A 24246-nucleotide genomic window follows, 5' to 3' on the forward strand; every position below is an offset into this window, starting at 1 on the left:
CTCTGAAACTCCCACCAACTACTCCTGGTTGAGGCCAAGCAGAACTAAAGGAATCTATCTCTTTTCGGAGGTGACAGCCCTTTCCAATCACTGTCTTCAAGTAGCTAGCCTGACCTACAAGGGTTAGCCCCAGTTTAGGCCCCCAAATTGTTTCCAGTGTCTCAACTGTTTTCTCCCTAATTAATAATAATAACTTGCATTTAAAGAGGACTTTAAGGTTGGCCTAGCTCTTCCCCCATATAGTATCTCATTTGAGCTTTACAACAACCCTGTAAAATAGGTGCTTTTAATATCTCCATTTTATAGATGAGGTTTAAAGAAATTCAGTGACTCACCCAAAGTCACACAGCTAGTAAGTGACTGTGGCATGATTCAAACTCAAGTCTTGTTGATGCCAAGTCATGGAGACCTGCCTCGATCCAGATGACAGACTTTTGGGCTGCCCTTTTCAGCACCACTGACACTTTCACTCCTTCCTTGATTCATTGGTTGAGGTGATGACTTGGAATACCTCATTGCTCCATAGGGTTCATTCCAGGCTCTCCCTCTACCACCATCACTCAGTAACTCCTTCTTTGAGGTTCATTCAGTCTACATTTACCACCAAATCAAGATGCCAACCTCCAGGACTCTCCTCCTCTTTCCTCTATGAATTCAATGCCTGGTTCATAGTTTTCCTCCTTAACTCTTGCCTTCATATTAAGGGACTTCAACATATATGTTGGTGTCTGTCTCTCACACACCCATTAGGGTGTTTCCAATCCCTTGACTTACTTATTTCCCATGACCTGCTCCTTTAGCCCATCTCAGAATCACAAAGAGATGGATCTTGTCACTACCTACAAATGCTCCATTTGCATAGTCATGAGCTCAGGAATTCCCTTATCTGATCACCTTATCAGTCCACCTAACAACTCCAAACCCTGTTCTTCTTCCTCAAAGTGACCTCCAAAGCCTTGACCCTTCTCAGGCCATCACCCTTGGACTGGCTATGCTCCATCCCCACCTTCATGCCTTGATGGACTAGGTCCACTTCACATTGTCCACTGCTGTTATCCTATTGTTGACTTTGCCCTGCCAAATTCAGCCTTGGATTACTCCCACTAGCTACTGCCTTTACTTCTTACTTGCTGCTGAATGAAGTTGGAGAAAATCATGAAACCGGGCTGATTGGGTCCATTACCAAGACCAAGAGACAAGGCTCTACTGCCTGGATCAAAGCTTTACATCCACCACTGAATCCAGAGAGCCTTTACCTCTGAGAAGCCAGAGAGCTCTGAACATATGACCACTCAGAGTGTCAACCAGGAAATCACAACATCTTTCTCATAAGCGAGCCCCCAAAGCAAAAGCTCACCTCTCACAACATATACTCTTATCAGCTAATAGGCTCAGAGCCAGAAGGCATCACAACCTGACTCATTGCCTAACTAGCTTATTAACAAAAGATGTGCAAGCCTCCTACAAGCAAGCAAGCTTCCTTTAATGGCCTTCATGTGAGGCCTATTAATGGGTAGGAAAGATCTTCCCCCCTCCCCTCCATTAACATTACATTGCCCCTCCCCCATGCCTGGAATCCTCTCCCTCCTCATCTCTGCCTCTTGGCTTCCTTCAAGCCTCAGCTAAAATCTCACCTTCTCAAAGCAGCCTTAACTGATCCCCCTTCATGCTAGTCCCTTCCCTCTGTGGATTATCTTCTATTTATCCTGGATATATCTTGTATGTACTTAGCTGTTTGCACGCTGTCTCCCCCATGAGTCTGGGAGCTCCTCTAGGGCAGGGACTGTCTTGTCTTTCTTTCTATCTCCAGTTCTTGGCATAGTCCCTGGCCCATGGGGGGTGCTTGATAAATACTTATTAGCTATCTACAATCCAGGCCACTTTGCGGCCTAAATTTTATATCTCACTTTAAGATTTCCAAAGCTCTTTACGTATTTGATTTTCACAACAACCCAGTGACATAGGTGCTATTATTATTATCCCCACTTTACAGATGAAGAAACTGAGGCAGGCAGAGATTAATTGACTTGCTCAGTATCATACGGCTAGTAAGTGAGGCTAGAGTTGAATTCAGATCTCTCTCCACTGTGCCAACTAACTGCCTCTTAATTGATTAATAATAACAGATAACATTTATTTGGCTATCAGGTAATGTGCTAAGTACTTCACAGTTATTATATCATTTGATCCTTGAAACAACCCTGGGAGGTAGATGCTATTATTATCCCCATTTTACAGATGGGGAAATTGAGGCAGACAGCAGTTCATTGACTTTCCCAGAGTCACACAGCTAGTAAGCACCTGAGGACAGATTTGAACTCAGGGCTTCCAACTCCAGCACTTTATCCACTTCTCCACCTAGCCTGCCTAAGGTGTAAGTAAGAGTGTACATTCTCAATGACAACAACTGTTTAACCTGTCTGTTTTGGAACCAGTGTGTCTAACGCAGGGATGGGGTCACAGGAGGGATAGATATTCAGCTGTCTGAGATGGGGAAGAAGAAGGGACATTGAGCTATCTCTCTCTCTCTTATCATCTCTGCTTGTTAAAGGCAGAACTCTAGCAGAGTCCAAGGCTGAGCCAGGCACTTGGTAATTGCCTGACTAAGGGAAAGAGGATGCCTTACACCCAGCCCAGGTGCCAGCCCCGCCCAAGCACTCAGGAAACACTTGTTTAACTGACTTCACACCCGAAGCTGGGAAGGTCCCTATTAAAGCCTCCTCTTCTGGGCACAGCTAGCTCCCTCCTCAGTGACGCCACAGAGTTCCCAGCAGGCTGCCCAGCCCATCTCCCACCAGTGAAGTGGCTTTGCACATTTCCCCTCTTAGCCCCTCAGACAGATGGCCAGCTGACTGGGTGAGATCTTCACATGTTTATTGTACTTAACGGGGCACAGGAGAGGCAGCCTCCTGCTACCTTCCGTGCTAACCGGCATTTTACCCTTCACTGGCTCTGGCACTTTGCCTGCAGCCCCAAGGCTAGAGGTGGGAAAAGCTTTTCCATCAATGCACCCAGGAGGACACTGCAACCTTTCTCCTCTATCCCCAGAGCCCAGCCCTGGCTTCGAGGAGCTCAGAGTAGGACATAGTGCCTTGGAGTGGGCAAACAGGGGCCACCAAAAGCCCCTAGCTGACCCCTGATCTAACTCACAATGACTTAAGAGCTGACCCTGGTCTCCCCACCTTGAGGCCAGAGTCCCCTCTCCCATCTACTGCTCTGCTCAGCTGCCAAAGGGATTTTCCTAAAGTCCAGGTCTGACTGTGTTACTTTTCCACTCAATAAACTCTTCAGACTACCTTGTATTGGAACCAATTTTGCTTTTATATGTATAGGCACCCTAGGAATGAAGCAGCATGATGTTATGGGCAGAGAGCTGGTCTTGGAGCCAGGAAGACTCAGGTTAACATCCTGCTTCTGATGCACCAGCTATATGACCCTGGCCAAGTCATTTGACTTCTTAGTGATTTGAGCAACTCTAAGAATATAAATGAGAAGGAAGGGGCCAAGCCACATTGGTAGTAGAAAAAGAAAGTCACAGGGTCTAGACTCTATCTCTATATTTAGTGTATAACTATCTGTGTCTCTCCTCATAAAAGGTAGGCTGTTTTTTGTTAGTCAATCAATAAACATTTTTGTTCCTACTATGCTAAGGTACCATGCTAAGCACTGAAGATACAAAGACAGTTAAAAGACAACCCCTGCCCTCAAGGAGCTCACAATTAAAAACTTTACACATTGTGGGCACTTAATAAATGGTTGTTGATTGACCTCTGATCTAGCCTCTAAGAAGCCTGCATCATTCAGGCCCTGATCTAGGCCCCAGGATCACTTTTGATGGACGAGTCAACCAGGCTACATACAGACACGTGTATGTGCATATACATACATATGCATATATATGTATATACACACATACATATATACAGACACACATATGGCTGCGTATCTGTATGTGCATATAGGTATATACAATATGTATAAATAATTTATTTTGTTAAATATTTCCCAATTATGTGTAAAATTTTTTTACATTCTTTTTTAGAATTCTGAGTTCCAAATTCTCTCCCTTCTTCCTGCCCCTCTCCTACCCCTTGAGAAGGCAAGCTATATGTAAATTATACATGTGAAGCCATGCAAAACACATTACAAAAGAAAACACATACACACACAAAATAAAAAAGGTTTTTAAAAAATTATGCTTCAATCTACATTCAGAGAAATAACATTTTCCATCATGGGTCCTTTGGAATTGTCTTAGAATATTGTCTGGAAAGTCTTTTACAGATGATCATTGTTACAATGTTGCTGTTACTGTGTATAATATTCTTCTGGTTCTGCTCAAATCACTTTGTACCAATTCATTCAAGTCTTCCCAGGTTTTTCTGAAGCCATTTCCTTCATCATTTCTTATAACACAATAGTATTCTTTCTGGCTGCTTGCAATATTTTCTCCTTGACCAGGGAGTTCTGGAATTTGGCTATAATATTCCTGGAATTTTTCATTTGGGGATCTCTTTCAGAAGGTGATCGACAGATTTGTTCAATTTCTATTTTGCCCTCTAATTCTAGGATATTGGGGCAGTTTTCCTTGAAAATTTCTTGAAATATAATGTCTAGGCTCTTTTTTTCATCATGGCTTTGAGGTAGTCCAATAATTCTTAAATTATTTCACTACAGTCTATTTTCTAGGTCAGCTGTTTTCCCAGTGAGATAGTTCACATTTTCTTCCATTTTTTCATTCTTTTTATTTTTATTTTTTTCTTGATGTCTCATTGAGTCATCAGCTTTCATTTGCCCAATGCTAATTTTTAAGGAATTATTTTCTTTAGTGAGCTTTTTTACCTCCTTTTCATTTGGCCACTTTTGCTTTTTAAGGAGTTCTCTTCAGTAAGTTTTTGTGCCTCTTTTACCATTTGTCCTACTCTGCTTTTTAAGGTGTTATTTTCTTCAATATTTTTTGCACTTCCTTTACCAAGTTGTTGACTCTTTTTTCATTATTTTCTTGTATCACTATCATTTCTTTTCCCTATTTTCCCTCTACATCTCTTATTTGATTTTTAAAATATTTGTTGAGCTTTTCCAGGAAAATTTTTTTTTTAACCTGAGACCAGTTCGCGTTTTTTCTTTGAGGCTTTGTATGTAGCTGTTTTGACTTTGTTGTCTTCTTCTGAGTTTGTGTTTTGATCTTCCTTGCCACCATAGCAACCTTCAATGGTCAGGTTCTTTTTTGTTGTTATTTGCTCATTTCCCGGCCTATTTCTTGACTTTTAACTTTATGTTAAAGTTAGGCTCTTCTCTCAGGGGGAGGTGGCACTGTCCCAAGCTTCAGGTTTTTCATGCTGCTGTTTTCAGAGCTAGTTTTGGGAGCTGTAAGTTTTCAGTTCTTCCAAGGGAGTATGAGCTAAGGAGAGGTGTGGTCACTGCTTTCCCAGCCTATGTTCTGGTCTGTGAATAACCACAAGGACTCTTTTATACCCTGGAACTATGGCCAGGGATCCAGGCTTCTGGTTTGCTGGACTGAACTCCACTCTCCCCTCAGTGAGCCAGATAACCTTCTAAGTTGTCTTGGGCTAAAAAAATTCTTCTATTACCTCCTTTTGTTGATTAAGCCACTCCAGAATTCATTTTGAGGCATTATTTTAAAGTTTTTTTGAGGAGAATTTGGGAAAGCTCCAGAGAGTCCCTGCTTTTACTCCACCATCTTGGCTCTGCCCTATACACAAGAGCAGGAGTGGGGAGCCTGTGGCCTCGAGGCCACGTGTAGTACTCTACATCCTCAAGAGCAGCCCTTTGACTAAATCCAAACTCCACAGAACAAGTTTGGATTCAGTCAAAGGGCTGCACTTGAGGACCTACAGGGCCACATGTGGCCTTGAGCCTGCAAGTTCCTCACTCCTGCACAAGAGTATTCCTCCATAATCACATACTGCAACTTGTTCAGCCATTCCCCAACTGGTGAGCATCCCCTTAATTTCCAGTTCTTTGCCACCACAAAAAGAAGTCAGCTAGACTTTAAAGTTGGCCAAGTACCTTATGAATTAGCATACTTATCCCCATTTTACAGATGAGGAAACAGAGTCTCAGAGGTGTCAAGTGATTTGACCATAGTTATGCAAAGTGTCAGAGGCAGGATTTGAATCCTAAGGATTCTGATAGAGTTAAGGAGAGAGTAGAATAGAGGGATGGCTTGAGCAACAGCACAGAAGTGGGAGACAGAAGATCAAGGTCAGAGAACAGCTGCTTGTCCAGTTTGGTTGAATTGTAGAGTAATCAATCCAGAGTACTTTAGAATGAAGCTGGAAAGGTTGGTTAGAGCCAGACTGTGGAGAAGCTTAAGTGATAGCCTAAAGAGTCTGTGTTTTGTCCTGGAGGTGATAGGGGGCCACTGAGGGTTTTTGATAAGTGATCAGAACTGTTCCTTCCAGAGACTATTTTGGCAGCTGTTTGAAGGATGGAATGGAGAGAGTGCAGAAGGGAGGTGAGGAGACCAGGGGACCCGGTGTGAGAGGCCATGGGAGCCTGAAGTAGTTTGTTGTTTGTATAAGGAGAGAAGAGGGGACACATGTGACAGAATCAGAGATTTGAAGCTGGAAGGGAACTTAGAGATCAACAAGTCTGTGCCCCTCCCCCCTCACACACACACACTCTCCACTCCTTATTTTACAGAAGAAGAAACTGGTGCTCAGAGGTGAAGTCAGGTCACTACAGATAGGAAAGATCTGACTAAAACCCAGCTTTCCTTGGGTCCAGAGACAGTGCTCTATCCACTGTAGCACCCAGCCTTTCTGGGACTGAAAGGAATTGACAACTTATTAGATATGGGGAGTGAGGGAGAAGGAAGACCCTATGATGACTCTGAGCTCAGGAACCTGGGTGATTCCACTTTTCTTTATATCCCTGGGTGACCAGCAGGCAGACAACAGGCACTTAATAAATGTTTGATGTTGTTGTTAATGACGAGGAAGATTATGACTCTGAAGGATGGTGATGCCTCCCACAGAAGTAAGGAAGTCCTGACAAGGTGTCCATTAGAATATAAGCTCCTTAAGGGGAGGGATTGTGTTTGACTTTTATTGGATCATCAGCCTGATATACAGCAAGCACTAGATAAATGAGCATTGACTGACTAATGAAGCAGGTACCCAAACCTGATGCAATGGGTCCTGAGATGAGCTGAAGCCCGAGAGAGATCAGAGCCTAGAAAGCCTCAATCCTGTAGTTTCCATCTCTGTGGGAGAAGGGAAGGCAGGCCTGGCTAATGGACAAAAGATCTCTCTTCTATATTTCTACAGGACATTTTCAGCAAGTAGCCTCTCCACTCCTCTGCTGTGGCAAAAACCGCAGGGCCTCTCTTTTCTGCTCTCACTGCCTCATTACTTCCCAGGATGGAGCATCCCAAGGACATGATGGGCATCCGCTGCCCAGTGCCCTGGGCAGACCAGCCCCCCTCCCCTTCTCTCTTTCTCCTCCCCAGGTGAAGCTCAGAAATCATTCTCTGATGGAAGGCTGCCTGCAGGGTATCTGAGCCCTGGTCCCTGGTCCCTGAGACCCAGCAAGGAGACTAGCTTCTCCACCAGACCGGGGCTGACAAGAATGAGGTCACATTTTCAAATGATGTGGGCACAGCCTGACTCATTCATTTTAGCCTCAGGAAGTTGTGAGGGTGAGGGTAGGACTCTTGAACATAGACAGGAGGAGTGTGATCTCTGGCTGATCAGAGACAGGGAGAGCTAATGACCAGCACACGAGGGCTGATCGATAGCTCTGCTAATGGGAACCAGCCACATGTCGCATGATGAACATGGGGTTTCATCTCCAGATGCTGAGTAGTGGTGACTATCCTAGGGAGTGTGCCAATAATCATCTGTGTTGGGCATCATGCCAGATGTCAATATAGAAGTACGTCAAAGCATCCTCTAAACTCCCCATTCTCCATGTTCTCTTTCTGAAGTCTAAGCAGGACCAGAGGAGTAAGGAGCTGAGAAAAATAGAATAACACTGTCCAGCTTTATAGAGAGACTGGTTTTACCTTCTCTTTCTCTCTTCTGTGGCCCAGTTTGCTATTCTAGGCATCTAGGCAGCGCCTTAGTACCTAGAACACTGGGTCTGGAATCAGAAAGACTGATCTTTGTGAATTCAAATCCAGCCCTTTAGACACTTATTATCTGTGTGACCCTGGGCAAGTCCCTTCTGTAAAATGAACTGGAGAAGGAAGCTATTGCAGTATCTTTGCCAAGAAAATCCCAAATGGGGTCACAAAGAGTTGGACACTACTTAAATGACGGGGCAGTTAGGTAGCACAGGGGGATAGAGCTCTGGGCTCGGAACCAGGAAGACTCATCTTGCTGAGTTGAAATCCTACTTCAGACATTTACTAGCTGTGTGACCCTGGCAAGTCACTTAGCCGTGTTTGCCTCAGTTTTGTCATCTGTAAAATGAGTTGGAGAAGGAAATGCCAAACCAGTCCAGTATCTTTGCCAAGAAAATCCCAAATGGGGTCACAAGACGTTGGACACAGCTGAAATGACTAAATGACATTAGGTCACTGAGATCCCGAAGGTTCAAACCAGCAAGTTTTTACTGGGGACTTTGTGTTTGAGGATGCTTATTTCTTATTTTGGTGTTACGTTCATTTGATGATATTTTGTGTTATGTTCATGCTACAGCAAAGTCTGCTAACTGTTTTGCATATATGCGAAGGCTTTTACTCAAGCTGTATTTATACGGATCTATTGATAATGTTACTGTTGCAGGTAGTTGGCTTTGTCTCGTTAGTTACCCATGCTTTGCTTTGTCTATGACTGATTGCTGTGTACCATGGATATCCATGTACTTCTGAAATAAGCATGTGTTTTGTCCAGCATGCTGTCAGGCATGTGGTCACCTCAGTACCCTCTCGGATGATGATGCCATGTCTATTGCAGTTACTGTTAACACCCATTTGTTTACTTATCTGGGATGCCAAGAAAGTCACCTTTGTTTTCAAGTGCTGAAGTTTGTGTTTATACTGTAGAGTTACAGGCTTCAAGCCTGATTTGGTTGATTTTTGCAAAGGACGGAAAAGTTTTATTCGAGAGGAGGAATGTAACTCAGGACTCATCTCACTTGTGTTAGGCTTTCCTAACTGGTGAAGAGCAATTATTCAAACTTTAAAGGGCTATATAAGTACTATCATCATCATTAATAATATCCATGCCTGTGTGAGATGTAGAATTGGTAAGTGCTTGGGAGGAGAGACATCCTGTTCTTCTGGCTTCTAGCTTCAAGACAAGGTATCTAGATTTCTTGATTTTCCTCAAAGAGAAGTCTCTGAAGGGAGAAAAAAAATTCTGGGAAGAAGCCAACATATAGAAGCATTGGCACCTCAATCATATCTCTATCCCCATCTTACTATACCAGAGGCTCTGGGGAATTTCCCCTTGGATGAGATCTGGGACTCCATCCCTTGGTTGAGCTGAGATATATCACTTCTGCTGGAAGAGCTCATTAATTCTGTGTAGCATGTGATATAGTCTGGCCTATATAACTTCTCTGATTTCTGTTTGCCACCAGCTTGGATAAGTGAGTTTATTTACCATTTGATAATGTGTGGTTTCTGTGTAGCAGGTACTTGGTGGGAAGAGAGTCAAGCCTTGGATGCATAGCTTGGAGCATTCCTTCCCCACTAAGGGATAGGGATCAGGAGCATAGCTTGAACCAAAAAAAAATTTCCCCTAGACTAACAATATTTAGGGGGGGTGGATAGATAAAAATTCCAGCCCAGTACCCCCCAGTCTGGTTGTCCCAATCTCCTTCTGGTAGGAATTGAAAGTATCCTTTGGTGAAGGTTGAGTCCAGTAGATGCTAGAGGGCAGCTATGTTGCAAAGTAGATAGAATGCTGGACCTGGGGGCAGGAAGACCCGGGTTCAAATCTGGTATCTGATACTTACTAGCTGTGTAACACTGGGCAAGTCACTTAACTGCTATCTGATTCAGTTTCAGCAACTGTAAAATGGGGATGATAACAGTGCCCACCTCCCAGGGTTGTTGTGAGGAAAAAGAGAATATTTGTAAAGTATTTTGTCAGGCCTAAGCCTTTCAAACTTTAAAGTGTTATATAAATACTAGCGATCTTAATCATTGTTGATATCTAATCATGCCTCTCTGTGAGCCACATCTTAACCCCATGTGGACACACATAACTTGCATGGGTACTACCCACACCCTACACTAAAAACATATTCCAATACCCTCAGAAGCAGTTCAGGAGGATTTTTTTTTAATCACAGATGAGGAGGCTCTTCAGAGCGTCAGGAACCAAAGTCCTAAACTTTGTTCTCTTACTCAAATTGCCCAAAATTTCCACAATTGATCCTGTGTACCTGAGGGCCAAGTCGACTGAGACTGGCCCAGACTGCACCATCAGTTCTTTACACATAACAGATCCCTCTGGTGTTATGGGAACTTGCGCAGTTAACTCCCCTCTCTGTCACCCCACCTGGCCTACAACACCAACGTGTAGTACAGAACCAGGCAAAAAGCAAGTGATAAATACTTGTTGACTGATTGGTAGGAATGTGACCTGGTCTGATGGCTTCACTAAAGGATTTGCTTTTGCTCATATGCTGGACCTCGGGGACTAGATCCCCAGGGATCTTGGCAAAGAGAAGGCTTAGGGCTGACATGATAACTGTCTTCAAGTATTATGGAAAAAGGATTCGATTTGTTCTGCTTGGCTCCAGGAAATGGAGCTGGTAGCAGTGGGAGGAAACTGCAGACTCAGATTTAGATTTAACACAAGCTCAATCTTCCCTAACTGTTAGAGCAAAGCATAAAAGAAAGTCAACTAGTATTCATTCAATGCCTATTCTGTGCCAAGCACTGTGACAAGGGCCAGAGATACAAATATAGTTCTTTTTTTTCCAAAAAGGCATGAGACTATGTAAAATCTCAAAATTTTTAATATGGAAAAAATGAGTAAAGGGACACAACATGGTGACTCTCCCCCGCCCCCCAAAAAAGAGAGGAACCTAATAAGATATGGATAAGAAATAAATAAATATTATAACAAGTAATGGCAGCTTCTGAAGTCTTGGGCTAATGTTCACCCTATACCCCAGCTCCCACCAGCTGGGCCAGCAAAGTGTCATGAAAGTCGAGTTGTCCACAACTCCCAGCAGGGTTGGAGGCTGTGTTGGAAAAGGGATAGGATGTGGACCAGTCCTTCTCTTTTCTATTCACAGCTTCTTCCATAGCAGAAGATGTAGAATAAGGGACACATTATCTTGAAAAAGACCTGAAGTGTGCTTGTAGAAGTGGGTGTTGGAAGGGTGGCAGCTTGTGAGTTATTATAAAGTGGTGTCATTTTCTGCATTTTCAATGTTTCTTGAGAAAGAAATCATGCACAAGTAAACTTGAAATTTGCGGTATGCTCAAAATTTTCCAAAATATCTCAATTGTGTCAGAACAAATTCCCATTTTTTGGAAACAAATGTTATGGCCGAACTGAATGTACATGCAAAAAAAGAAAGACCTGCCCTCAAGAAGCTTATAATCGAATGGGAAAGACAACACACAAAAAAAGGAAATGAAAGATAAGACGAGCATGTTATTGAAATCCAGAAAGTCAGAAGAATGGCTAAGAGGAGACTGAAATTTGACCAGCTTGGGTCCCTCCTCAAAATAAGAGTTCCCAGGAGGAAACTATCAAGGAGGAAAGAGGCCTGGCAGAGCAGAGGGATATTCCAGGGTGAAGAGGCCCAAGGCCTTGAGGAATGTTCTAGGGTGATGTTAGAGCTGAGGCAAGGTGTGAAAGTCTAGAAAGTCAGAAGCACAGTCCAGAAGACTTGTCTAAAGAGGAAGGGGCTGGTTTTGGAGCCTTCACTGAAAGTCTCTGAGCAGAAGCTTTATGAATTCCAGTTGGGATTTGTAAAAAGGATCCCTATTCTGTTATGGGTTGGACTAGATCGTCTTTGAAGTTCCTTTCATCTCTAGGATTCTGCAACCACACGGGCAAGTGCAGAAAGGAACCTAAAGAGACTAGCAAAAACATTTTTTGCAATGGAGACAACACTGAGGGCATAACCAGGATGGATGGGTTTGGTCCAGGGCCATGTGGTATCGATGGAGGAGGGAGGCCAGTTTCCACAGCACTGCATAGTCCTAGTAGCTCTGATGGAAACCACGGCAGCATCCAGCAAGATTGCTAAGTCATGAGGACTGACCACACCCAGGCATCGGCTTCATTATTTTATTTCACCATTTCATCTATGTGGCCGCCCCTCGTTTGCTTAGGGCCACATGAATGGTACCTATGACAAATGCTCTAGGAATCCTGAGTAGAGGGAGGTTAGAATGGGCAGAGAAAGCTTCACAGGGGAGTTTGGACTGGACTGTGTGTGGCAGGACAAGCAGGGTCCAGATCAACAGGCACATCTGTAGAATGTCTTTTGTGACCTGGGAGTCGAGGTTAATGTCATGCAGAAGCAGTTGGGTTACTCTTATTACTGTGGCTGATGATGCAGAATTTAAACCCAGGTCTCAATTCTAGGTTCCTAATGGGTGGTTCTTTTTATTCCCTTCTTTCTTTGGGTGAAGGAAATTGGGTACAGAGAGACCTACTTAGGGACACGGGTGAGTTGTGTTGCCTGGAATGCACGCCTTCCTCATCTCACCTCCTGGTTTCTTGGCGTCTTTCAAGTCTCAGCTAAAGTCCTACCATCTTCGAGAAACCTTCCCAGATCTGCTAGTGCCTTCCTACTGAGATGACTTCCAGCTTACCCTGCATGTATCTTGTTTGCATATTGTCTCCCCCATTAGACTTGGAGCTGCTTTCTTTGTATTCTCAGCTCTTAGCACACAGTAGGCATTTCATAAATGCTAGTTGTTGAATCATCACCAAAAACCTGCCAGGTATCAGTAAGCTTCCTGATTGGCCAAGGGTGAGCCTGGGATCACAAGACACAATTGATCCTAGATGATAAGAATCCCAAATCCTGGGGATGTTCAAATACAGAAGGCACCTTTCTCAGCCTCCCCAAGTGCCTAGCACAGTGCTGGCTACGTGTTTGTTGAGTTGAACTTATCACTGCCTTGATTAATTGTGTTATGCTCTGGGCAAGCCACTTGGCCCCTACCTTCACCAGGCAACTCCTGACTGCTTCTCTGCTAGGGAGAGACTACTTTTGGGGAAGACCCGCCCAGGGAGTTCCCAAGGATGACAGATTCACAGAACCTTCCCATTTGGGCACATTCTCAGATCAATTAATGATAATGATGATGACGATAATATTTGTTTAGTAGTTTACTTATCTCATTGGAGCCTTACCACAACCCTGTGAGGTAGATCATAATAATAACATATAATATATACTATAATATGTAATATAACATTATATATTATAACAATAACATATAATAATTTCCATATTACAGATGAGGAAACTGAGGCAGATGGAAATTAAAGTGATTTGTCCAGGGTCACAGAGCTGGTAAGTGTCCAAAATGGAATTGCAGCTCAGGTCTTCCTGAATTCCTGACTCTAACACTCTATCTGGGGTGCCACTTAGCTGCCCAGCCTACTAAATACTAAATAGAATTTGAGACTAAATTGACTAATTTAGAGACTAGAGCCAGAGACTAGCTAGTGACCACTTTAGTATTACAAAGTATTTTAGGAGGCTAATGACCAACTCGATGATAATGAAGGCCTATAATTAGGTGGTAAAGGTAGCATGGCCTTGTAGAGACAAAGCCAGCTTCAAGCCCTGTCTCTGATACCCCCTGGCTATATGACCCTGGACAAGTCACTTAATATCTCAGTACCCCAGGCTATAACTCTGTAAGTTGCAAAGCCAGGGACCATCTACATTGGTAAAGGAAATTCTTCACTGAGAGCTCCCAACACCAAGGAAGTCACAAGTTTGCCTTTCCTCCTTACCTTTACCTCTCCCCCTAAAAAAAGAATAAAATGGTAGCAGAGATGGGGAACAGATCAAAGGGAGGCCATGCAGAGGTAATCAATAAGACAGAGTAACTGGATGAGAGGGAGAAGAGAGCCTTGAGGTTCCAAGGATGGGAGACGGCAATGAATGGTGGTGCCATGCTCAGAAACGACAGTCAGAAGAAACAGGGTTAGGTGGGGAAACTCAGTTTGGACCATCCTGAATTTGTAAACAAACATTAGAAAATGGACTCTAATGGCTTCTGCAATGGACATCTGGAGTGTGTGGCAGCAGAAAAGGGAGAGTGGATGCTAAATTTTGGGACCTGAGCTGTGGTGTCATTATGAATCTGATACAATCTCTGAATGCAGCTGCAGGGTCCAAGCAACTCAGGAGGGCACCTTGCCTTGAGTTGGGGCTTACCAGTCAGTGAGGCTTAGAAAGCAGCAAAGGAAAAAGCCTTGGTGCCAGGCTGAGGGTCCCCTGGACCAGCTCTGAGATCAAGCTGGTGGCCCTGAACCATGGCAAAGCCAATGGATGCAGATGAAGCGGTGGGTCCCAGCAATCCCATCCCAAATGAGGGCTGATGCCCTGCCACCCACCCAGGCGGCAAAGATAACAGGACTAACAAAGCCCTTGATGGAGGAATTCTCTACATAGGCAATATCTAGTGTGTCTGTGCCTACAGTCACTAAAGGTTTACTGAGCTCTTACTGGGTGCAAGGCACTAGACTATTTGCTATGGGAAATGCAAACCCAGAGTCCCTGCTCTCATTACAGTTAGGAAGATACTCCCTTGCCTCCTGTTTTCACCTTCTCCACCAGCCCCAGGACAACCCAGAACCCATTATCACAAGGTCTGGATGAGATGGGAGTCAACTCTATTCCTTCTGTTCACATGGAAAATCATCAGGCCTGACCAGCTGCCATGTCTCTCTATCCTCCAGGTTCCTGATACTGTCAACTTATCTCTTAAGGACCTCTGGACTTTACAATCTGCCTCCAATCAGCACCCTTAAGACTTTCAAGCCTTTCCACCTGTCCAACAGCTGAACCTTCTTTGATGTGTTGTCTCCCCCAATCAACAGTGTGAGTTCCTTGAGAACAGGACCTGTCTCAATTTTTCTATTTGTAACCCCAGCACATAGCCCAGTGTTTGACATACAGTAAGTACTTAATAAGTGCACATCCATTCATTCCTAAGTACTACAGGAAGGATATAAACAATGCCCAAAAGAAGCAGAGGAGGGAGAGATCCTATCTGGCTAGAGGAGGAGATAGGAAAGGTGTCCTTGGATTACCTAGTGGGATTTAAGCCAAGCATTGGGGGATGGGACATGGAGAGGCCCGATGGGAGGAAAGGGCATTCTCCATGGAAGTCATTGAGATTAAAAGCACAAAACCTCAATCAATCACTAAGTATTTATTACACGCCTAACGTGTGCCAGGCACTGTTCTCCCTTTTGGGGACATAAAGGCAATGGAACTGTGTCTGCTTTCCAGGAGCTGACATTCTTTGGGGAAAACAGGTATACAATATGTACAAATATGAATATTTAAAAAGTAAAAATAGGTAATTTTCCTGAGAAATAGGAAAAGGGTCCTGTAGGAGGTGTTTTGAGGGAAACAGTTTGGAAGGCTGGGATCAGGAAAGACCATGAATTCCAGGCTTAGGAATTGGAAGTACTCTTTACTGGTTATTCATGTCATTTAGGAGATTGTTCTGCTGGATGGTGGATTTGTGGAAAAGGTGAAATTCAAACAGGGACATTCAAGGAACAAAGAGGGAGTTCAGAGAATTGGGTGAAAAGAGAGAGGTAGTGTAAAGAGGGTGATAATGGATAGAAAGAAAAAGAAGGTCCTGGGAGAGGCAGAGGAAGGCTGGAGAGTACCTCACGGGTGAGTATGTTGAGGGGTAGGAGCTGGTGGGTGGGGGAGAAGAGGGGTAGAGGATAGAAGAAGGTAGGATGCTGAGGGAGGTTTTAGTTCTTCTTCTCTTGGTGGTACTAAATTCAGTGATTGGCCCCTGCTGTGCTCAGCTCTGACCCTTTTCAGTAAGCAGCAGGAGAAATCTCGAGCTAGATGGAAGGAGAGCTGGATTCTGGGCTTGGCCCTGCTCCTGTGTCATTGCCAAAGCCCACTTGTCTACCTGGACCCTGAATCCCATTCCCTCCCACCTCTTTGGGAAATTTGCTCTACTGACCAAAGATGCTCTTGCTCACCTTTTATTTCTCCCTCTATCCCTCCTGCCTCCTCTCCTGCTGCCTCCAGATATTCTCACCTCCCTTCTTGTCTAAAGGCAAACAAACCCGCTTCTGTTCTGCCACCTTCTCAAATTATCGTCTTCTCTTGGAAGAGTAGTCTACACTCTCAGCTTCTTCTTCACTGCTCATTCGATGCCACTAGCATCCCCCAAGCAGGATCTCTTCCATGCTCAGCAGTGAGTTCCTCTAGCCAAAGTCATGGGTCGTCTCCCACTCACCACCTCCAATGGTGTCTTCTTAGCAACCTTGACCAACCCCAGTCCATGGCGCGCGCACGCACGCACACACGCGCGCGCACACACACACACAAAGACAATTAAATATTTGAGGAACTGAATGTACCTTTCTACAGCATTTGGCCATTACTAGTCACCACTACCTTCTTAACATTCTTCTTCTGGGTTCTATGATGGTACTACATGGTGGGGTCTCTGAACTTGTTTACTTTTGCTGTTTTATCATCCCATTTCTACCCCTCTAAGTGGAGGTGTTCCCCCAAGGCTCAGCCCTCAAGTTTTTCTGCTCCTTATTGTCTCCTGCAATATTGACTCCCAGGCTTCCAATTATCACCTCCCTGGGGTTGACTCCCAAGTCTCCATCTCTGGTCCTGTCTTCTCCCTGGGCTGGTCTTATATTTCCAACTTCCCATGGGACATCTCCACCTAGATGTCCTGAGTGACCTTAAACTCAACACAAACTGAACTCATCCTCTTCACTCCAAAATCTGCCCTTTCTTCTAATTTCCTCATTTCTGGTGATAGTTTGTCCTTCCTGGAACCTCAGCTTGCAATCACTTCAGCCTTCTCTCTTTTCATCCTCAATCCAATCAGTTGCCAAGTCCCAATGATTCTAGCTCCTAAACATCTCACATCTAAGCTTTCTCTTTCTATCCACCACCCTATTTCAGGCCATTATCTCTTTCCTATATTACTGGAATAATCTACTAGCTGTTCTCTCTAATTACGATCTCCCTCCTTCCTCAATCTTTCCTTCATATGGCTGCCAAAATAATCTTCCTAAAGCATAGGCCTGACTGATCACTGGTCAAAAACCTTCAACAGTTCCCCTTTGCCTACATGATGAAAGACAGATTCCTTAGTATGGCATTCAAGGCTCTGTCTATTCAGGCTCCAACATATCTTTCCAGTCTTTGATTTCATCTTGCACTTTTCCATCATGGCACATTTGCCCAGAGTATGAGTACACACACACACACACACACACACACACACACACACACACACACACACACACGCACACACCTATTTATGTTCTTCCATTCCTTCTAAGTCCAGCTCAGGTGACACCCATCCCATAACACCTTCTCTGATTCCTTTTCCCCTCAAATCTCTCAGACCTCACCTCCCACCCCCTAATAAATCAAGCAGATTTTAGTTCTTAGCTCATTTTGCAGGGTCCAAAGAACATTTCACACCTGGCACAGCTCTCCTCCTTCCCGCACTTACAAGTTAATGAATCATTTTTCCTTCAGGGCATCCATCCAAAGCCAGTGCACAGCTTTACAAACACACAAAGAATTCACACAGGGAGTAATAATAAACCACAGTTTCTCTTGATAGTAAGTAGAGTGTGTACTTAAAGTGTGCTCCAGTCTAGGCTGGACTACTTTGCTGCCTGTATATAACTTTAGGTTCATTTGAATTCTCATTTCTCAAACTGAGAGGGTTAGGCCATAATCTTGAAGGTCTGGGACTGAAGTGTTCTGGGACACTTATTCAATCATGTTAGACTCTTTGTCTAACTGAGGTTTTCTTGGCAAAGATATTGGAGTGGTTTATCATTTCCTTCTCCAGCTCATTTTACAGATGAGGAAACTGAGGTAAATAAGGTTAAGTGACTCGCCCAGGATCACACAGCTAATAAGTGTCTGAGGCCAGATTTGAACTCCTGACTCCAGGCCCCAAACTCAATCCACTACACCATCTGGTTCCCTTCTGGGACACTTACCCATACCCCAAATTAATGACTTGGGGAAGCAGGGAGAAACTTGTTGGGTCTTTCTAGAAGCTTATGTCTCAGCACACTCTTGAGTTGCTATTATAGGAGGAGGCAGCCTGAGCCACATTCCAGCCTGGTCTGGTCTCAGGCAACAGGACAGCTCTGATTTTTGCTTCCAATGCTTTCAAAGCAATGCATGATGCTATCTCTAAGGTGGATTGATCTTGGGGGAGGGAACAACATAGCCTTGACATCCCTTTGTGACAATTCAGCCTCTGTCCTAAAGATCTACTCTCCAAGGCAGTCCCAAGTACCAAGAAACAAAGGCCATTTTGTCTATAACAATAATAGTGATACTCTGAAAGATTTGTCATTTCACTGGTGTGGGTGTTCCCCCAGCTGACAGAGATTGCCACCAGGTCTCACATTAACATCCAATTAATGTATGTGAATGAATGGATGGATGGAGATGTCATTGCTCCAAAGACCAAGGCCATGAGTCGAATCCACATTCAGATTTGTTAGCTTCTTACTGTTAGTTATTCAGTCAATAGGCAAGAAATAAACACTTATTAAGCTCCTACTATGTGCCGGGCACTGTGATAAGCACTTGGAGACGCAAATAAGAAGTAAAAACAGCTCCTGCCCTCAAGAAGCCCACATTCTAATGAAAAGGAGTTTGACATTTAGAGTTATCAGTCCTATCTCAGAGGTGTCCAGCCTGCTAGCCCAGGCAGGTGGCTGGTTAGAGCATCCCGGAGGCAGGATCATCCAGCCTGTGCTTAAAGACTTTCAGCAATAGGGGAAACAGCATGGTATTGTGTCAAGAACACTGGACTTGGAGTCAGAACCCGGGGGGTTCCACCATTTATGAGCTATGCAGCCCGTGAGCGAGTCACTTTATTTCCTGAGCCTCGATGTCCAAATCTGTAAATGGGAGATGATAACATTTCTATTATTTACTTCACAGGGAAGGACACAATCATTCATTTGTTAAGTACCTACTATGTGCCAGCCACGATTCTGAGTGCTTTACAAATAGTATCTCATTTAATCCTCACAACAACCCTGGGATACAGGTGCTATTATTATCCCCCTTTTACAGCTGAGGAAATTGAGGTAAACAGGGTTAAGTGACTTGCCCAGGGTCACACAGCTAGCAAGTGTCTGAGGCCAGATTTGAATCCAGATTTGAAGGTCTTCTTAACTCCAGGCCCAGCATTCTATCCTTTGTGTGGGTTGTTTCTTTGGTCTAGACTTTAATTTCTTTGGTGTAGGGAGCTTCCTGTGAGGCAGAATCAGTAACTCTTCTACATTTTGTAGTAAAGAAGAGTTAGCAGCCCAGGGGCCGAAAGAGGTTAAATGACCAATACCCAGCCTAGTGAGCGGCCAGTGACAGCCAGTTTGGGTCTGAGCTGGGCCGTGAACCTAGCTTTCCCCAGCTCTGATCCAGGCTGTTTACCCCACCACTCTGCCACTCTGGCCTTCTTATGATGATAGAATGAGGGAAAGTCTTTTGTAATCAAATAAAAAGTCAGGTCAGCTACTAAATCCGCCTCTTTGTAACTCACACCCATTGTACTTAGCTCTCCCTGGGCCAAACAAAACAAGCCTAATCTCTTTTCCCCGTGGCAACCCTTCAAATATCTAAAGACTGTGATCACATCACTACCCACCTAAATCTTCTTCTCGGACCTAAATACCCTCAATCCCCTTCAACCTTTCATTTGGAGACTGGGCCCCCACCTCCCTCGCTCTCCGGGTTACCTCCCTCTGGACTCTCTCAATGTCCCCTTTTAAAACACGGAGCCCAACACAGATCACAATACCCCGGATGTGGGATGAGCAGCGCAAAACGCCATGAGATTCTCATCTCTCTTGATTTGAATATTCTCCTATGCATCAGCAGAGGATTGCATTATTTTTAGCAGTGGGAGCACATTGTTAACTCACGCTAACCTTGCAGTGTACTTTGGAAACCTTTGGAGGTTGCGTTCCCAAACCCCCACCCCCCATGTAAATTGCTGCCGGATCAGGTTCTCACTCCCCCACCCCACCCTTGACTCACTTTGGATCTCAGACACCGAGACCTGTTCCTTGGCCACATTAGTAGTAAATTGCCAGTTTGGTTCCATTTAACTAACATTTCTTTAGCACCTACTACGGGCAGAGACGGTTGAGTGGTGCTTGGATGAGCGTGGCAGCATGGCCTGTCTCTGTTGATACTGCCTCAGTGACATCATCTTGGAAGAGGAGCCTACCTTCTAAAAAGCCCCCTGGGCAAGTGGCGTGTCAACAAGGAGGCTTCCTCCAAGGACAGCTTCGGAACATGCCTTTAGCTCCTCATTTTTCAGGGGACAAGGCTGTGGGAGGCCGTGTGGTAGAATGGAACACACGTAGGACCTGGCTTCTGCTGCTGCTGCCTGTGTGGTCTTGGTCAAATCACTTAACTTCTCTAGATCTTAGTTTCTTTATCTGTACAATGTTCAGTTGTTTTCAGTCACTTCCGACTCTTCATGATGCCATTTGGGGTTTTCTCGGAAGAGCTACTGGAATGGTTCGGCATTTCCTTCTCCAGCTCATTTTACAGATGAGGAAACTGAGGCAAACAGGGTAAAGTTTCTTGCCCAGGGTCACACAGCTGGGAAGTGTCTAAGACCAGATTTGAACTCACAAAGATGAGTCTCCCTGACTCCAGGCCCGGCCCTCTAGGCACTATGGCACCACCTAGCGGTTCTGACAGGAGGTTATGAGATAACCTTTACGGTCCCAGCTCTGTCTTCTAGTCTTCTGTGGATCCTGGCTTCTTAGGCATTTCATGGGGGTAGAATCCCTCTCTAGTGGAATTCTCTTTTCCTTATCCTTGTGTGCAATTACAGCATCATATATGTGGAGCTAGTGTAGGGGTCCCTGGAGGCCATCTGATCCATCCCTTCACTTTATATGAGGAAGTAGGAACAGAGAAGTTAAGTGACTTGACCAAAGTTCCACAGTCTTCTGACTCCCAGAGCCAATGTTCTTCTCAATTAGGAGCAGCTAGGTGGCGCTGCAGTGGATAGAGCACTGAGCCTAAAGTCAGGAAGACCCAAGTTCAAATATGACCTCAGACACTTACTAGCTGTGTTACCCTGGGCAAGTCACCTAACCTGTTTGCCTGTTTCCCCATCTGTAAAATGGGGGTAGTAAGATCATCCACTTTTCAGGGTTGTTGCGAGAATCAACTGAGACAATAATTGTAACGTGCTTAGCATGGTGCCTGGCTCATAGTAAGAGCTTTATAAATGGTAGCTATTATTATTTGTAAGAGCTCATGACAGCATAAACGTTAGCTTTTCTCCAGGGTAGAAATTGAGTAAGAATTCCCAGCTCCTGCTTTGGGGGCCTCTGCCTCTTGTAGACACAGCTCTGTGTCTGGGTCTTGTTCCAGTCTGCTTCCTGGGGCTCATCGACTCCCACCCCACCTCTCCCACAAATTCTCCAGCTACTTCTACTCCACCCCCAGCCTCTTCAGGCACGCTGCTGCTGTCAATCCCAGAGCAGAGCTATTCTGAGAGGCCTCAGAGAGGTCCTGAAACACTCCCCAGATGGGCAGCTTGGCTGTCTCTGGGTGGAGGGGTCTGGCCTTTGGCTCCCTTAGTGGTTGGTGCCTGAGGAAGGCTGGTCTTTAGCCCTGCCTCCCTTCTAGCAGGAACACTGTTAAAGTGGGGCCTGGATTTAGGTTCCTGTGACCTCACCCTAATCTCCTCGCTCCTGGCCCACTAAGTCCCTAGGTGAGGGGTAGGGCTACGCAGGTGAACCCAGAGACCTAGATCAGAATCCTGTCTTCAGTACTTACAGCAGTACTACCATGGGCACGTCTACCCCTCTGAGTAGCTGAAACTTCCTCATCTACAAAATTGGAACGATAATGCTCAGAAACCTTAAGGCTTGATGGAAATGGAATTGTCACTGGCCAAGGGACTTGGAAAATTTGATTATTAATTTTCTAAAAAAAAATTAAACTAAATTATTAAAACTATTTAAAAAATACTATTATGAAGATGCCAAACATCAACAAATATTAATATTACCTTATACAAAGAATAGAAAAAGAGGATTGCATATGAAATCATATGAAATCTATTATATATAGGTTATTTTTTAGACTGTATTTTAAATTTAACATATTAGTCCCAACAGTGTCCTGCTTATCTGAACTTTTTTCATCCCTTCACTGATGCCTTTTTCCTTGTTTTTTTTTTCCCCCAGGGGAGGGAATCATTATTTTTGCTCCCCTCTTCCTCCTATCACTTCCCTCCCCCCAAAGCCCTCCTTTATCCCATATGAGCAAAATCAAGCAAAATAAGTAGGCCATGTCCTGAAATGTATGTCTCATTCTACATCTACAGTCTGTTGCTGTTGTTTGTCCTCCGTTCTCAAAGAGGGCCATGACATCAGGAAGCTGGTGCCATGACTTGCAAGTGAATTGAATTTAAACGAGGGAGGGCTGTGCAAAGTCACCAGCCTCACTTTCTACTCTGCCAAGAGGTACAGAGCACCCTTCATCATCAGTATTCCAGAGAATGGCTGTTCATTGCAATGATCAGAATTCTCAAGTCTTTCAAAGTTGTTTTCCTTTGCAACATTGTAGTCATTGTATAAATTATTGAGCTGGTTCTGCTCACTTTTCTTTGCCCCAGTTCTTACAGATCTTCCTAGATTTCTCTAAATCCATCCCTATTATCATTTCTTATAATGTAATCATATTCCAGTATACTCATACTTCATTTGTTCAGGTTTTCCTAATCAATGGGTACCCATATGGGTTCTAATTGTTGCAACAAAAAGTTCTGCTATAAATATTTTTGTATACATGAGCCTTTTCCCTCTTTTTTCCATCTCTTCAGAGAGGTATATGCCTCATAGTAGTATTACTGAGTAGAAGGGTATGCACAGCTTAGTGACTTTTTGAATATAATTCCAAATACTTTTCAGACTGGTTAGATCAGTTCTACTAGTAGAGTGTGACGTGACTATTTGCTGAAAATGTGGACGATAATGCCATTTTCTCCTTGTCATTTTTACCAATCTGATGGGTGAGAGATAGAATCTCAGAATCGTTTTAATTTGATTTTTTCTTATTGTTGGTGATTTGGAGCATTTTTTTCATACGGCTGTCGATAGCTTTCATTTCTTCTTTTGAGAACTGCCATTTCACATCCCCTGATCATTTAGCTATTGGCAAATGGCTGCGGTTCTTTTATATTTGCATCAATTGCCTACCTGCCTTAGATATCAGACCTTTATCAGAGAAATTCACTGCAAAGTTGCTTGGTTTTTTTTTTTTCCACATTAATCATTTTGCCATCATACTTCTAAGACCAGTTAAAGTGGAACAGTAACATTGAGCTGGGTCCTGGGGCCACTGGGAGTAAAAGAGAGTGTTTGTATGGAGCTTGGAGAATATGAGGTGTTGACCCTGCTAAGACACCCTCCATCTAAAACCAGCAACACTTACAGTCACAGGCCCAGGCAGCCGACATGTGCAAGATCACACCACCTATAAAAGCTAACACTTCCAGGCTGTGACTCAGGTAGGGATTTAGGGAAATATCCTAACTCAAAACTATCCTAATCTTTGTCCTGTCCTAATAGGGAGTCTGATTTCCTGGCATCCGTCTGCATAATAACACAAATGAGGCAGCTGCCATTTCAATGATTCCAAGTGTCTCCCCATATCCTTGGTGACTCAGATGACCACTGGGATGGTGGATTTCCACCAATCTGCTCTGCAATTATTTGAGAACATCCCATGACAGGATAGCAGTCATAAAGGTAATCAATAGATGGACATTCGTGGTTCTGTGTTAGCTGCTAAGCGAGATGTAAAGAACCATAAGCCGTGATAGTTCCTGCCTTCAAAGAACAAGTGATGGAGTTTGGGGGACAGGACCTACACACCTGAAAAGATGAGTAACAATATAAGGCAGGAAATCTGGATCCTAGACCTGGATTTCTCACCAGCTTGATGTGTGACCATGGACAAGTCACTTCCTAGCTCCAGGACCCAGTTTCTTCATCTATAAAAGGGGAAGAGGGGTAAATGGTCTCTAATATTCTC

Source organism: Trichosurus vulpecula, chromosome 8 (assembly GCF_011100635.1).
Source record: "Trichosurus vulpecula isolate mTriVul1 chromosome 8, mTriVul1.pri, whole genome shotgun sequence".
Classification (NCBI taxonomy): Eukaryota; Metazoa; Chordata; class Mammalia; order Diprotodontia; family Phalangeridae; genus Trichosurus; species Trichosurus vulpecula.